At 44.5% G+C, this 13,407-nt stretch overlaps 1 long non-coding RNA gene across 1 annotated transcript in view; it reads right to left on the bottom strand.

The window, feature by feature from the left end:
• The window catches only part of LOC115649761, a 53,617-nt gene continuing 40,210 nt past the window's right edge, over positions 1 to 13,407 (bottom strand). Inside the window, exons 2-3 of the long non-coding RNA XR_003999903.1 lie at positions 3,076 to 3,140; positions 1 to 936 (exon numbers count right to left, since the gene is read on the bottom strand). This is a non-coding gene — a long non-coding RNA (uncharacterized LOC115649761). The remainder of the gene's footprint in view (positions 937 to 3,075; positions 3,141 to 13,407) is intronic.

Below are 13,407 nucleotides of genomic sequence, written 5' to 3'. Positions count from 1 at the left end.
GTCTCCTTGTTGGTCCTCTTCTGTCCCTCTGCCAGGACAGCCGCCCCAAACCTAACAAGTGAGGTGCAAGCCTGCGCTGCCCAGTAGGCATCCCTATAGCCTGTGCTGGGAGTTCATCTTTACCAGGAAGCAACCCTCACAACCCTGGCCTTCTCCTTGTTCCTTGGGGTCCAACTCTCCAGCATGATGTTGCAGGCATCTTTCATTCTTTCAGTCCTCTGTGGCCCTCAGTTCTAGCTCCCTGGCTTAGAGCCAGCAGGCACCTCCCTCTACTGCCGCTTCTACTGCCACCACTGCAGCTACCGTCAGTCCTCTCAAACCCTCTAGCCCTAGTTCTATGGCTTGGGGAAGCAAGCTAGGAATCCTTTCTTGTTACTCTCCTTGCATTCAGCCTTCCTCCAGGAAACACATTCTAGCTCTAGCAACTCAGCTGCCCTTCCTGACTGATGAGGCAGCACTGATTCACCAGCTCTCTCCCCTTAGATTTGCCCCTGGAAAACCCCCAGGTGCTGCCCAGTCCTTTTAATTGGCCAAATGGAAGTGCATGTGCTGACACAAGTGAGCTGAACCTACTTCACTTACTGTGGCTGGCTCCCTGTGACAAGAACCACCTGGCTTTTCTAGAATGTGTCTTAAAATGAACTTTTTCAGTGATGGGAGAAATGGTGTTTCATATTTAAGCCATTTCTTTTAAGATGAGATAGTCATTGTGATGTTTAGATCACACAACTGCTTCACTTACTCCATTTCCAGTTCTGTTCATTCCAGCAAGTCCATCATGCCTTGGGAAAAAACTTTGGTTCAGCTGATCCAGTGTGTTCAGATGGGCGATACTGGTGAAATGCTGCCTGTTAGCAAGACAGAAAGGAACCCTGGTGTATATGTGCTACTTGGTGGTTCATCAGCTAGGGTAGCAAGTGTGACTCTGAAGCAGAACTGTGGAGGAGACAAAAAAAGACTGATACTTGTTGATAATTACAGACATCCTACAATGGCACCACCAGCCCTTAATATCTGTAGAGTATTTAATATTCACTCAGGTAATAGTACTGCATTATGGCAACTTAACAGCTGCCAGACTCAGTAAAATCAATCCTAGTCTAAAGTGTGAAAAGTGCCACATTGCTAGAGGGGATTTTTTTGCACATGATTTGGTGCGGTACCAAAATCTTTAATTTGTTTTTCTATTTTCCTGAGCACGGTGCTTTGGCTTATCAGAGATTAAAACGGCAGTGTGTGTGTAGCAAAGAATTAAAAGGAGAGAACTGATAGCTATGAAAAAAAAACCAGATGTGAACCTTCCTCATTTCTGTTCTCCAATGTGCAGCAGTATTAGTTGTTCTGGGATGTTGGGGATAGTGGCTAATATAAAATATTAGGAAAATGTTGTGTTTTAGGGGGAAGAGACTGGAGATGAAAGCATTATATGCCCAATCCTTTTCCTATTGAGTCACTGAAAAAACTGCCACTGATTTCAGTGAGAGAGTGGTCCCAAGGAGTTTAGCATAACAAGATCTAACTCAGCTGCAGGAAGAAAAACTAGTTTGCTTTAAAAATAAAAGTATTTTTGCATTAGGAGTCATGCTACTTTATTAACAAAAATATTCACTCTCTATGGCAAAGTATTCTAGCGTTTTGCAAGATGTTTGTTTAGATTAAGATGTTCCACGATATGTATCCTTTTTTCTCCCCACAACAGAGAACACATAGATAACACATCATTAACCCTAATGATGAGCTTACATCAGAAATGGTTCCGGTATGTTACTAAGGTACTCTTAAGTTCCATCAGCATCTTGGAAAATTGAATTGTATTTTGGCCAAAAAGCAATGGGAGATGCTTTGAAAATCAGTATTAGTTGTTCAATAGTGAACTGGCAAATGGCCATCTATTGTTGCTTAAGGCACTTAAACTCATTATGAAGTTACAGGAAATGCAGCAGTGGGACCTGTTTACAATATTGTTGTAGCCATGTTAGTCCCAGAATTTTAGACAAATAAGGCGTGTGAGGTATTATCTTTTTGTGGGCCAACTTCTATGGTGAAAGAGACAGACCGTCAGGGTCCATCAAGGTCTTTGCCTCAGGTCTGGGAAAGGTAATCAGAGTGTCACAGCTAAATATAAGGTGGAACAGACTATTTAGCATAAGGATTTATACTGCAAGAAACTATTCAAAATAAGTGGGTAATTAACATATGTGCATTCATAGGACAAAGGAGAGTTACTTGGATACAGATTATTGTAATGAGACCTAAAACCAGTGTCTAGCAGAGTTATTCAAGACGTATTTGGATAATAGAATAACTGAATTGAGTTCATCTTCAAAATATCCATGCAAGGCTGTTCATCATACTGCCTGCTTTTCAGGAACACTATTATAGATAAATCAGTGTTTCCTTCAGAAATAATATGATTTATTCCACACAGTGGACAAAGACAGCTTGCTTTCTACTTATTTATATTTAATGAAATTTTCATATAGGGATGGATTCGGATCTCAGGTGCAAAAATTGTGTACGTGGAGGAACGCCATTAGGTTCATCTGGATTTACACTAATGCTACTGAGATCAGAATCTGGCACATACAATCTAGTTTAAGTTCCATCAAGGTACTAGGTTTCACTCTATCACGTCACTAATTGTATATAATATATACAAATGCTCATACCTTAAATACCATTGACAACAAAATCCATGCTCCTATCTGTATTCATCACATAGTTTATTTTGTATTCCGTTTTGCACAGCATTATGCACTATTTAATGAAGAGTTGTATTAATGTTTTGTGCATTTTTACCTGGGCTACAATTCAGGAAATTAAAATAGTCATTTGCTATTTGGAATTTGAACTTCTCAGATGAGACAAAGTGAAATGTTGGAACAAATTAATCCCTTACGTAAATTGCTGCAACTTCTATTGAAGCCACTTATGCCAGGGATGAATTTGTCCCATTATGCTGTGTTTACTCACACCTTTTCATCAATGTTACACTTTCAATGGAAAAATATGTAGTAGTGATTAGGCTATAAACACCACTCAGCAAATGTCATTAGTCTCAGGCTATTTGCGTACCTAGGAGAATGGAGTCAGAATATCAGAAAGGTCCCAAGCAAGATCAGATCACAGGCAAGAATGAGCTGTAAGGAGTCACAAGATGGGAGTAAGTTCATAGAGAGCACTCTTTCCCTGATGCATGAGAGTTTATATAATAAACATGTAATTTAAGATGAGGCAGTTGACATTATTGTTTATCATGTGGTTCTGTGTTTGTGTGAGCTATTTATTGGATTGCAGCAGGGGATGGGAACTTCTCTGTGAGCAAAAATGATGACATTTCAAATGCTATTGATGCAAAAACTGGCTGCACAGTGACACACAGCTGGACAACCCAGAAAAGCATAACAAAACTTCGGGTGGGTGAATAGTACCTGAGAAGATGATTAAGGGCTAATTAGTTTGCTTCTTTTGCCTTGAAGTTAATCAGGGGCAGATCCGCAGCTGGTGTAAATGGTCACAGCTCTATTGAAGTGCATATCAAATGGCACAGTCCCTTGATGCCAATAGCCAGACTCCCAGAGGCAGATCTTCAGCTGGTCTAAATTGTGATAGGTCCAGTGAAGTCCACCTAGCCCTGGAAATTTTGCTATTGAGGTGAAAGAGAGCAGAGCAAGGTCTAAAACTTAACTTCAGGATGGCCAGGAGACACAAAGATAGGTTTTGGTAAAGCAGCCATATTTATTAAAATTTTTATGGATGTGTTTTGGATAAGGCTGTCTTTTGTCTATTAAAGTGCAGCGTAACTCAGAGGAATTTACCCTTTGGATGTAAAAACCTGCACTGGCATAAAGTATGCAAAGCTGGAGGGGTTAGGGTATTTCAATTTTTACTTTATTTAATGTAGCCTAGTCCTAGAATAGCCTATGGTAACATTGGTTAGCTGACGGTAACATGATAAAGAAACAAATCCATGTGGCTAATTTTAATAAGTCCTTGCTCTGAACCTTAGAAACAGTTGCAGTTTGTAAAGGGAAAGGCAAAATGTTGAGAGCAGCATTAGGTTCAAGCAGAATCTCACAGACTTCTTCCAATTTCAGCTGTTCGTGGTCAGACTAGAAACCTGAGGTCACCTCTGGCGAAAGTGCTGTAAATACAGGACTGTGTTACTCTATGCATGATTCTTCTCTGTTCATGTTGGACCAAGTGTCATGGTATAACCCCCACTCTGAACCTTAGCGTCCAAAAGATGGGGTACCAGCATGAATCCCCCTAAGCTTAATTACCAGCTTAGATCTTGTAGTGCTGTCACCAACCAGGACTTGCAGTGCCTGGTACACTCTGGTCCCCCCAAAACCTTCCCAGAGGACCCCAAGACCCAGACCCCCTGGATCTTACACAAGGAAAGTAAACCCTTTCCCCCATTGTTGCCTCTCCCAGGCTTTCCCTCCCTGGATTACCCTGGAAGATCACTGTGATTTAAACTCCTTGAATCTTAAAACAAAGGGAAATGCACCTTCCCCCCTCCTCTTTTCCCCTCCCCAAGAGGTAATACAGATTCAAGCTCCATGAATCTAAAACAGAGGAATTCCACCTTTCCCCCTCCCTTCTCTCTCCCTGTCTCCCACCAATTCCTTGGTGAGTACAGACTCAATTCCCTTGAGACTCAACAAGGGGGAAAAATCAATCAGGTCTTAAAAAAGAAAAGCTTTTAATAAAAGAAAGAAAAAAATAAAAGTTGTCTCTGTAATTAAGATGGTAAAGGTTACAGGGTCTTTCAGCTTATAGACACTAGAAAGAAGCTTTCCCCCCAGCACAAATACAAATTAAAATCCTTCCAGCAAAATACACATTTGCAAATAAAGAAAACAATCAAAAAGACTAAACCTCCTTCTGCTGGTACTTACTATTTGAATAGAAAATTAGAGAGCCTGTAGGTACGTCTGGTTACTCTCAGAACCCAGAGAGAACAACTGACAAACAAAAAACACAAAACAAAGACTTCCCTCCACCGAGATTTGACAGTATCTTGTCTTCTGATTGGTCCTCTGGTCAGGTGGGCCAGGTTCACTGCTTGTAACCCTTTACAGGTAAAAGAGACATTAACCCTTAACTATCTGTTTATGACACCAAGTCCTCCCTCCTCTGCAGGGCCTGAGGAAAAAGCTTGGTGCAGGAATGGAGGTGATGATATCCTCCAGCCCGGCCACAGAGCTAGAGAACCAGTTCAGCCATTCCACTTGCAGCCCATGCATGGAATATCTTCTGGCACCCAATACCACAGTTAGGAGAGCACTAAACTGGCCAGTGGATCGATGTTGGCAGGAGTCCACTAGCCACATCTCTGTACCTGTCCCACCTCCAAATTCTCTGTCCTTGAACTGTGAAGGAAACCCCATCAAAGAACAGCACCAGCAAGAGGTGCAGCCTTCCCTGTGTGAGCTCACTTCAGTTCACCTCTCCTGCACAGAGAAGCCACATTGTGCTTCGGGGGGGATTCTGCACCTCTGCACATGTGCAGAGTTTGTGTCCCCCACAGATTTCTTTGCTTCCCTACAGAAAAGTGACTTTTTTTTTTAAACAGGGAAGCCACAAAAGCGGTCATGTGACCCTGTCCAGCAATACGTTTTGGGTGTCCAGGGCAGCTGGCAGACAGGTAAATCACTGTGGGGTAGGGGGTGGGACTGGGAAAGATTGGTGGCTCCTATCCTGTGGCGGGCTCAACTGCTAGTCCCGGCTGGGCTGGGGAGGATGGGACTTCCTCTTCCCCTGCACTGCACCCAGGGTCAGGTCAGACCCACCCCTGGATTTCTCCCCCAGCTGCAAGAGGCTCTGCAAATCCTCCTCCATCTTGCTTCCTGCGCCCATCACTCCTCAGCTGCAGAGGGAGGGATCCCTGTGCAGGGAGCTGCTCCCATATCTGCCCAACCCCCATGCATCCAGACCCCCTCATACCTAGATCCTCCAGCTGATCGTCACCCCTTTGTACTCAGAACGCAGGCCCCCACAGAGCCCCACTCACCCTGCATCTAGACTACCCCGACAATCCACCGCATCCAGCTCCTCACCCCACTGATCCCCATTCTCTTAGCATCTGGACACCCCCCCGAGCCCCTCCCACTCAGACCCCTCTGCCAAGCTCTATTCCCCCCCAACACACACCCAGACCCCCTTGCAGAGTCCCATTACCATTGCACCCAGAAACACCCCCCCCACAAACTCCCACACGCAGATCTCCAACTGAGCTACCTGCACCCAGATCACCCCACAAAACTCTCTGAACCCACACCTGAATCCCCCCACATTAAGCCCCTCCACACTTGGATCCTGCCTTGCTGAGCCTATCAGCCCACACCTAGTACACCTGGCATGAAGAGGCAGGGCCCAGTGCTTGCACTGTGTGAGGGTTTGGTGCAGCATCACCGCTGAGTCCATCTCAGGGGGTGGGTAGGGGAGGGGCAGAACCTGCACAGTGATCCCCCACTTCTGTGCAGACAGTGGCCCATGCTCCCCAATGCCATGCTGCAGCCTCTACATTTATGTGACAAAGTTTGCAGAATTTTAAAATATTGTGCACAGAATTTTTAATTTTTTGGCGCAGAATGCCATCAGGAGTAACATTGGTCTGCTGCCTGAATTTGCTGCAACGTGGGGGGGGGCAGGATTTAGTGCAGTACAAACAAGATGAACTGGTGCAGCAGAGGTTTGGAATTTTATCCTTAAAGTTTGTCAAGGGGACAGCGCACTGTGCTGAATCTGCTTTGTGAGAATCCTCCCAGAGATCCCCTCCCACTATGCCTGATTCTCCTCCCACTTCCAGCAGCTTTCCATCTGTGTAACTCCAATGACTTCAGTGGAAGTACACCTCATTTTCACTAGTGGAAGGAGAGGAGAATCACTCCCCAGTTTGCAGGAAAGCTGTTGTGATTTGTTACATATCTTATGTAGCTGATTGTGTTCATTGCAAATTATAAACTAATTATGTTTCAGTGCAGGTTGTGTCCTGCATACTGTATTTATGAAAATACAGGATTCTGTTCACACAGTAAAATTACCATTATGCACAGGTCCCATAACTCAGATGGTTCAGTGTCTGCATTTGCCAAATGTGTTCTATAGCTGTGGTCATATATTTATTTTCCCATAATTTTTATAGCCACACCCTAGGCTAGAGGCTCAATGATTATCTGACCAGGATTTCCAAATACTTGGTAGTGCATCGCATGACTGTACCATTCTCAGTTTAGTGTCACAACATGATTTACATTAGTCATCTACATTAAAGCACATTTCCCAATTGGCTTAGTCACGCTGAGAAGTACCTTACTCCAGAAGTATTCCCACTGATTTCCTAGGTGACCCCTAGTTCTTGCGTTATGAGAAGGAGTAAATAACACTTCCTTAACACTAGTCAGGATTTTATAGACCTCTATCATATCCCCCCCCCCAGTCATCCTTTTTCCAAGCTGAAAAGTCCCAGTCTTATTAATCGCTCCTCATACAGCAGCCGTTCCATATCCCTAATAATTTTTGTTGCCCTTTTCTTAACCTTTTCCAATTCCAATATATCTTTTTTGAGATGTGGTGACCACTTCTGCACACAGTATTCAATATATTTTCAATATATTTTTCAATATATTTTCTGTTTTATCTATCCCTTTCTTAATGATTCCCATTTCTTAATTATTCCCTTTTTCCAGATCATTTATGAATATGTTGAATAGGACTGGAGCCAGTACAGATGCTTTCTGCTTCTTATGTGCATGAAAAAAATGTTACTATTACTTTTTGAGTCTTTGGCTAGCTGTTCTTCAAACTCTTTTTTGTCCATCCATATTATATTTTTACATTTCATTTGCCATAGTTTATGCTCCTTTCCATTTTCCTCACTAGGATTTAACTTCCACTTTTTAAAGGATGCTTTTTGCCTCTCACTGCTTCTTTTACTTTGTCATTTAGCCCCAGTGGCTCTTTTTTGGATCTCTGTTTTTTAATTTGGGGTGTCTCTGTTATGGTGTCTTTGAAAAGTTTCCATGCAGCTTGCAGGGATTTTACTTTTGGTGCTGTACCTTTTAATTTTAACTGTGTAGTTCCCCTTTCTGAAATTAAATGCTACAGTGTTGAGCCACTGTGGTGTTTTCTCCACCACAGGGATGTTAAGTTTAATTATATTATGGTGACTATTACCAAGCGGGCCCACTATATTCACCTTTTGGACCTTATCCTGTGCTCCACTTAGGACTAAATCAAGCATTGCCTCTCCTCTTGCGGGTTCCAGAACTTGCAGCTCCAAGAAGCAGCCATTTAAGGTATCAAGAAACTTTATCTCTGAATCCTGTCCATTCAATATGGGGATAGTTGAAATCCCCTATTATTGAGTTTTTTATTTTAATAGCCTCTCTAATCTCACTGAGCATTTTGCAGTCACTATCACCATCCTGGTCAGGTGGTCGGTAATATATCCCTACTGCTATATTCTTATTATTTGTGCATGGAATTACTATCCATAAAGATTTTACAGTACAGTTTTGGTTCATTTAAGATTTTTACTTCATTTGATTCTACGCTTTCTTTCACATACAGTGCCACTCCCCCAACCAGCACGACCTGTTCTGTCCTTCCGCTATATTTTGTACCTGGTATTACTGTATCCCATTGATTATCCTCATTCCACCAAGTTTCTGTGATTGCTACTATATCAATGCCCTCATTTAATACTAGGCACTTGAGTTCACCCATCCTATTATTTAGGCTTCTAGCATTGATATAAGCACTTTAAAAACTTGTCACTTTTTAGATGTCTCCCATTTCATTCAATTACATCTTGTAACTTTTTTTCATTTGACTGTTTCTTAGCAGATCCTACCTGTATTTTATCATCTTCCATCCGCTCCTCCTTACTATACTCTCCCCTGTACTTACACCCATTTTTCTTCAGGAAACATTCTATCACTAAACACTACATGATCGCTTCAAATATTTTCCACCTCTCCCAATTCTACACTGACTTGTCTCTTCTTGCAATGTCTTTTGCCTTTTTCTGGCAAGCTAAATTAGATGATGTCCCAGGGACTAGAAAAGTCAAGACACTTGTTGCTTCTGTAATCATGCAACTCCCACCCCCCAACTCCAGCTGCTGAAGAGCTGGTATACCCCAGTCTTTGTGCTGGTACAGTACCACTACTCAAGCAAGCACAACAGGCATTTCAGCTGCGAGGAAGGCTCTAGCACCTGGTGGGTTGCAAAAAGGCACTCTGGCAAATTGTCTCCAACTGCCATATTCCTTCCAGTGTCCCACAACATCCTGCCTTCGTGATCTAGACTGCACCAACTGTCTTCCCAACTGCTACAGAGCTTTCCTCTGGCAATTTATATCCCCACCTGAGCAGAAGGAAAAGGGAAGCAGCAGATTCACCGTAGCCCATTCACCACATTTCAATAAAAAGATTTTAAAAATATATTTTCTTTTTATTCCTCTCATGCTGTACGCCTGTCATACCAATCAGCTTTGAAGTCACTACGAAAGAAATGCAAAAAAATTGAAGGGCAATTTTAACAATAGAACATATTCTTCAGTGAAATGAGGTAACAGCTACAGTAAAATCTTTGAATGTTAATTGTTTTTGTTGAATAAATATGGAACAGTTATCCCCAGTAAAACAAATTTCCCACAAATTCTTTGATAATCAAGTTGATGATTTTTTTCTTGTAACAGAAGGAATATATTTAGGAAAGCAGCAAAATTCATTATGTCATGCTGTACAGTGAGGAGGCTAGAAACAGATCCAAAACAGCTCAAGAACAATTGAGCTGCAAGGCAAGGAGAACAATTTATAGCTTATTTTCAGAAAGCTACACAGTCAATTAACTAGCTGTTCTGAAATGGCTTTCACATTCTGGACACAACTGGGGCTTCTAACTAGCAGTTCATGGCATTCTAAGCAGTGTCTGATCCAACTGCATTCAAGTCAAAGGGAATTTCTCCATTGAGAACTGGGCTGGGCCCATAATATCCAATAAATTAGAGGCCTGTTTTCCTTATTTTGTCATGGGTAAGATCAGTTACCACCTACCCCAAGCAACAGATTTCTGGGTGATTACTGCACTTCTTGGGTGGTTAAATGTGTTTAGCCTTCAGCTTTGGGCTTTATATACTAACTGAGGTGTATTACAACATGGCTGGCATGTTTAACCAGACAGTAGGATTCCTTCACTGGTTTTCTTGCTTCTGGAATAGCATTATATTCATGGCAACATCTCCTCTTCTAAAGGAAGCTTTTTCAAAATACAGAAGAGTGCATCCAATCCAACACTGCCTCTTTCAGTTGATTTTTCATTTGTTGAGCAACAACCAAGTTTTGGCACAGTACCAAATGGCCTACACCCAAAAGAGCTCACAGTTGAGTGACCTGATCCCAAAAGGTGCTGAGTAGTAAGAATACCACCCGCAGCCAAACATGTACTTTCCCTCAGGATGCCTTTTACTTCAGAGTAAGGAGAGTGACAAATAAATAAAATTCTTCACAAGCAAGGGAGAATGCGCAAAGTCTATCTCTAACAACCATCTGCCTGTGACTCCTCCTGCGACAGACACCTGGACCTGACTTGCACTCCTGACCCTCAGCAAACAAGCAAGGAGATTTTACACTTATCAGGTAGTGCGTGGAATGCAGAATCATAACTTTGCCCCTACATTTACATTAGACATCACACTGAGCACCCATAATTCCTTCTGAAGTCACTCCGAGAGAAGCGTTCAGGAGACATAGATGCCCAGCACTTCACAGGACCAGACCCAACGTTGACAATACTATGAAAATTATTAATTAATATAGTGCCTAGGTGCTTTAGTTATGGACCAGCATCCCCATCTCTCCCTGCATTATGCTAGGTGCTGTACAAACATGGAATAAAGCTGGTCCCCACTCCCGAGAGTTTATCTAGAATGCACCTACTGACCAGAAGGTGAATTTAGCACTGAGTGGTACAGATGTCTGATTTTCCCTCCACCCCCCCTACTTTTTTTCCCCCTTTTAAAATAAGAATAGCAATGATTCCTTGTTTAGCAGCTCATAGCCACCAGGCTTCATGGAAGCTATGTATTTTAAGGAGGGGTTGTAAGAACTGCATTGCTCTTCCCAGATATCAGTGGAAGTCTCAGAAAGACTGATCTGTTCATTCATCTACAAGTGCACTTCATTTTTTCCCATCTGAATCTGGATGCAAATCTAGGTCTCTTCTTTTCTCAGGTGGCCTAGAGCTCCAGTCTTCTCTGGATGTGAATGTTAATGGGAATTACTGTATATGTGCATGTTGAGAGGAAAATAAAGGCCATACAAATCAGGGGCAACACATGAAAAGTTGTGGTGAATGATTAAAATCTGGGAGCCCTGTAAAGAAACAACAAGCAGAGAAAGCTAGAGCAAGTGATTTTGAGTAAACACAGAATACTTTTTAAAAAAACACAAACATGGTTAGGTTAGCAAGGAACAACACTAGGCAGAAGAGGGACAGAAAAAGTGTTATGCTGTTTCAATGACCTGCTTGACCATGAGGAACACTTGAGAGATGTTGGGGTGAGTGCATATATAATGGCTGAACCACACAGAAACTGACGTTCCACCCTCAGCGGGACAGTTGTCTACAGAAATGGGATATGAGCTAAAGGAATGTATCTGGGGTTCCCCTTCAGTGACTCCCTTTCTTGATTAAACGAAAGGAATTCATTCAATGAACACAGATTGCACTTAGTGGCAATGGTTGGGCAGCAGGTATGCTGCGATTGCTGTTTACTAAGCTCATCTGAGCTGAATGAGGACCAAAGGAGGGCAGGACAACAAGCCAGTGAACAGTTAGCTCTAAAGCTATTTCACCAATTAGAAAAATATATTGTTATATAAATTGTCTCACTATTACCTTGTGCCCCCCTACCCCATCAGTTTGCTGTATCCATCTGTTGTCCCTTGTCATATAATTAGATTGTAAGCTCTTTGGGGCAGGGACCATCTTTTGTTATGTATGTGCATGGTGCCTACCACTGTGGGGCCCTGATAGGACCATCTAGGTGCTATCACAATACTCATAAATAAGGGAAAATATGTAACACATGTTGTCTTTGAATCCCAGTTAGTGCTCAACAAGCATTAATGTTAATGTGATACAGTATGTGAGAGTGTAACGAGGCGGTGTGGCTCCCCTCCTCCTCAGGGAGGGTCGAGCCTCGCCAGATGCCGGAAGGGGTGGCGGCCACAGGGCACTGGACCCGCCCCTCAGAGGATCAGGAGCCGATCCGGAAGTATAAAAGCCAACCGGTGGCGCTCAGTTGAGCCCCAGCCGCCGTCAGGAGCAGACCTGCCAGAGCGTGCTCGTGACTGGGAGGCTGCTGAGGCCCAGGGTTGTTTCCCGGACTGGCCGGAGCTTCCCCGCGCCCACTATGGGGAGGCTGCTGAGGCCCAGGGTCGTTTCCCAGACTGGCCGGAGCTTCCCCGCACCCACTACGAGGAGGCTGCAGAGGCCCAGGGTAGTTCCCCGGACTGGCCGGAGCTTCCCCGCACCCACTACGAGGAGGCTGCAGAGGCCCAGGGTAGTTGCCTGGACTGGCCGGAGCTTCCCCGCGCCCACTACGACGAGGAGCTGCCGGAGCTGCCCTGTCCCTGCTGTTACCCCGAGGAACCCCCGGAGCAGCCCTGGCCGGACTTCCCAGAGGTACTGCTGGATCTACCCCCCAGCCCCAGCCAGGAGGGGCCCATGCTACTGGACTTCCCAGGGGCTGACGCCACCGATCAGGTAGGCCCAGAGGGGGAGATTGGAAGTGGCTCGGGGGCAAGGCTGCAAGTGTACTGGAACCCATGTCAGTGTGTTGCGGCCAGGATCCCCACTGACCGTCAGCGGTGATAGCCGCTACTAGGGCCCCCGGCTGGAACGCAGTGGAGTGGGAGGGCCTGCGTTCCCCCTGCCACCCTTCCCAGGGTGGCAGACTCCCCCTCTGCTTGACCTGGAGAGGCCAGTTCAACTGCTGGTTGCTCAGCCCTGAGCCAAGAGGGCCTGAGCCTCTATAACTGTGTGTTTGGTGCCCCGCTCGACTCAGGGGCTGGGTCCCCTTAAACTGTACCACTGCTCGGTCCTGCACCAAAGGACCTGAGCAGCCTGAACTGTTGTGTGCTCAGCCATGAGCCAGGAGGGCCTGAGCCTCTATAACTGGGTGTTTGGCGCCCCGCTCGACTCAGGGGCTGGGCCCCCTTAAACTGTACCACTGCTCGGTCCTGCACCAAAGGACCTGAGCAGCCTGAACTGTTGCGTGCTCAGCCATGAGCCAGGAGGGCCTGAGCCTCTATAACTGGGTGTTTGGCGCCCCGCCCAACCCAAGGGCTAGGCCCCTTTAAACTGTGCCACTGCTCGGTCCTGTATCAA

The sequence above is a fragment of the Gopherus evgoodei genome, chromosome 4 (genome assembly GCF_007399415.2).
Source record: "Gopherus evgoodei ecotype Sinaloan lineage chromosome 4, rGopEvg1_v1.p, whole genome shotgun sequence".
NCBI classification, from domain to species: Eukaryota; Metazoa; Chordata; order Testudines; family Testudinidae; genus Gopherus; species Gopherus evgoodei.
This window is presented reverse-complemented; position numbering and strand designations above follow the sequence as displayed.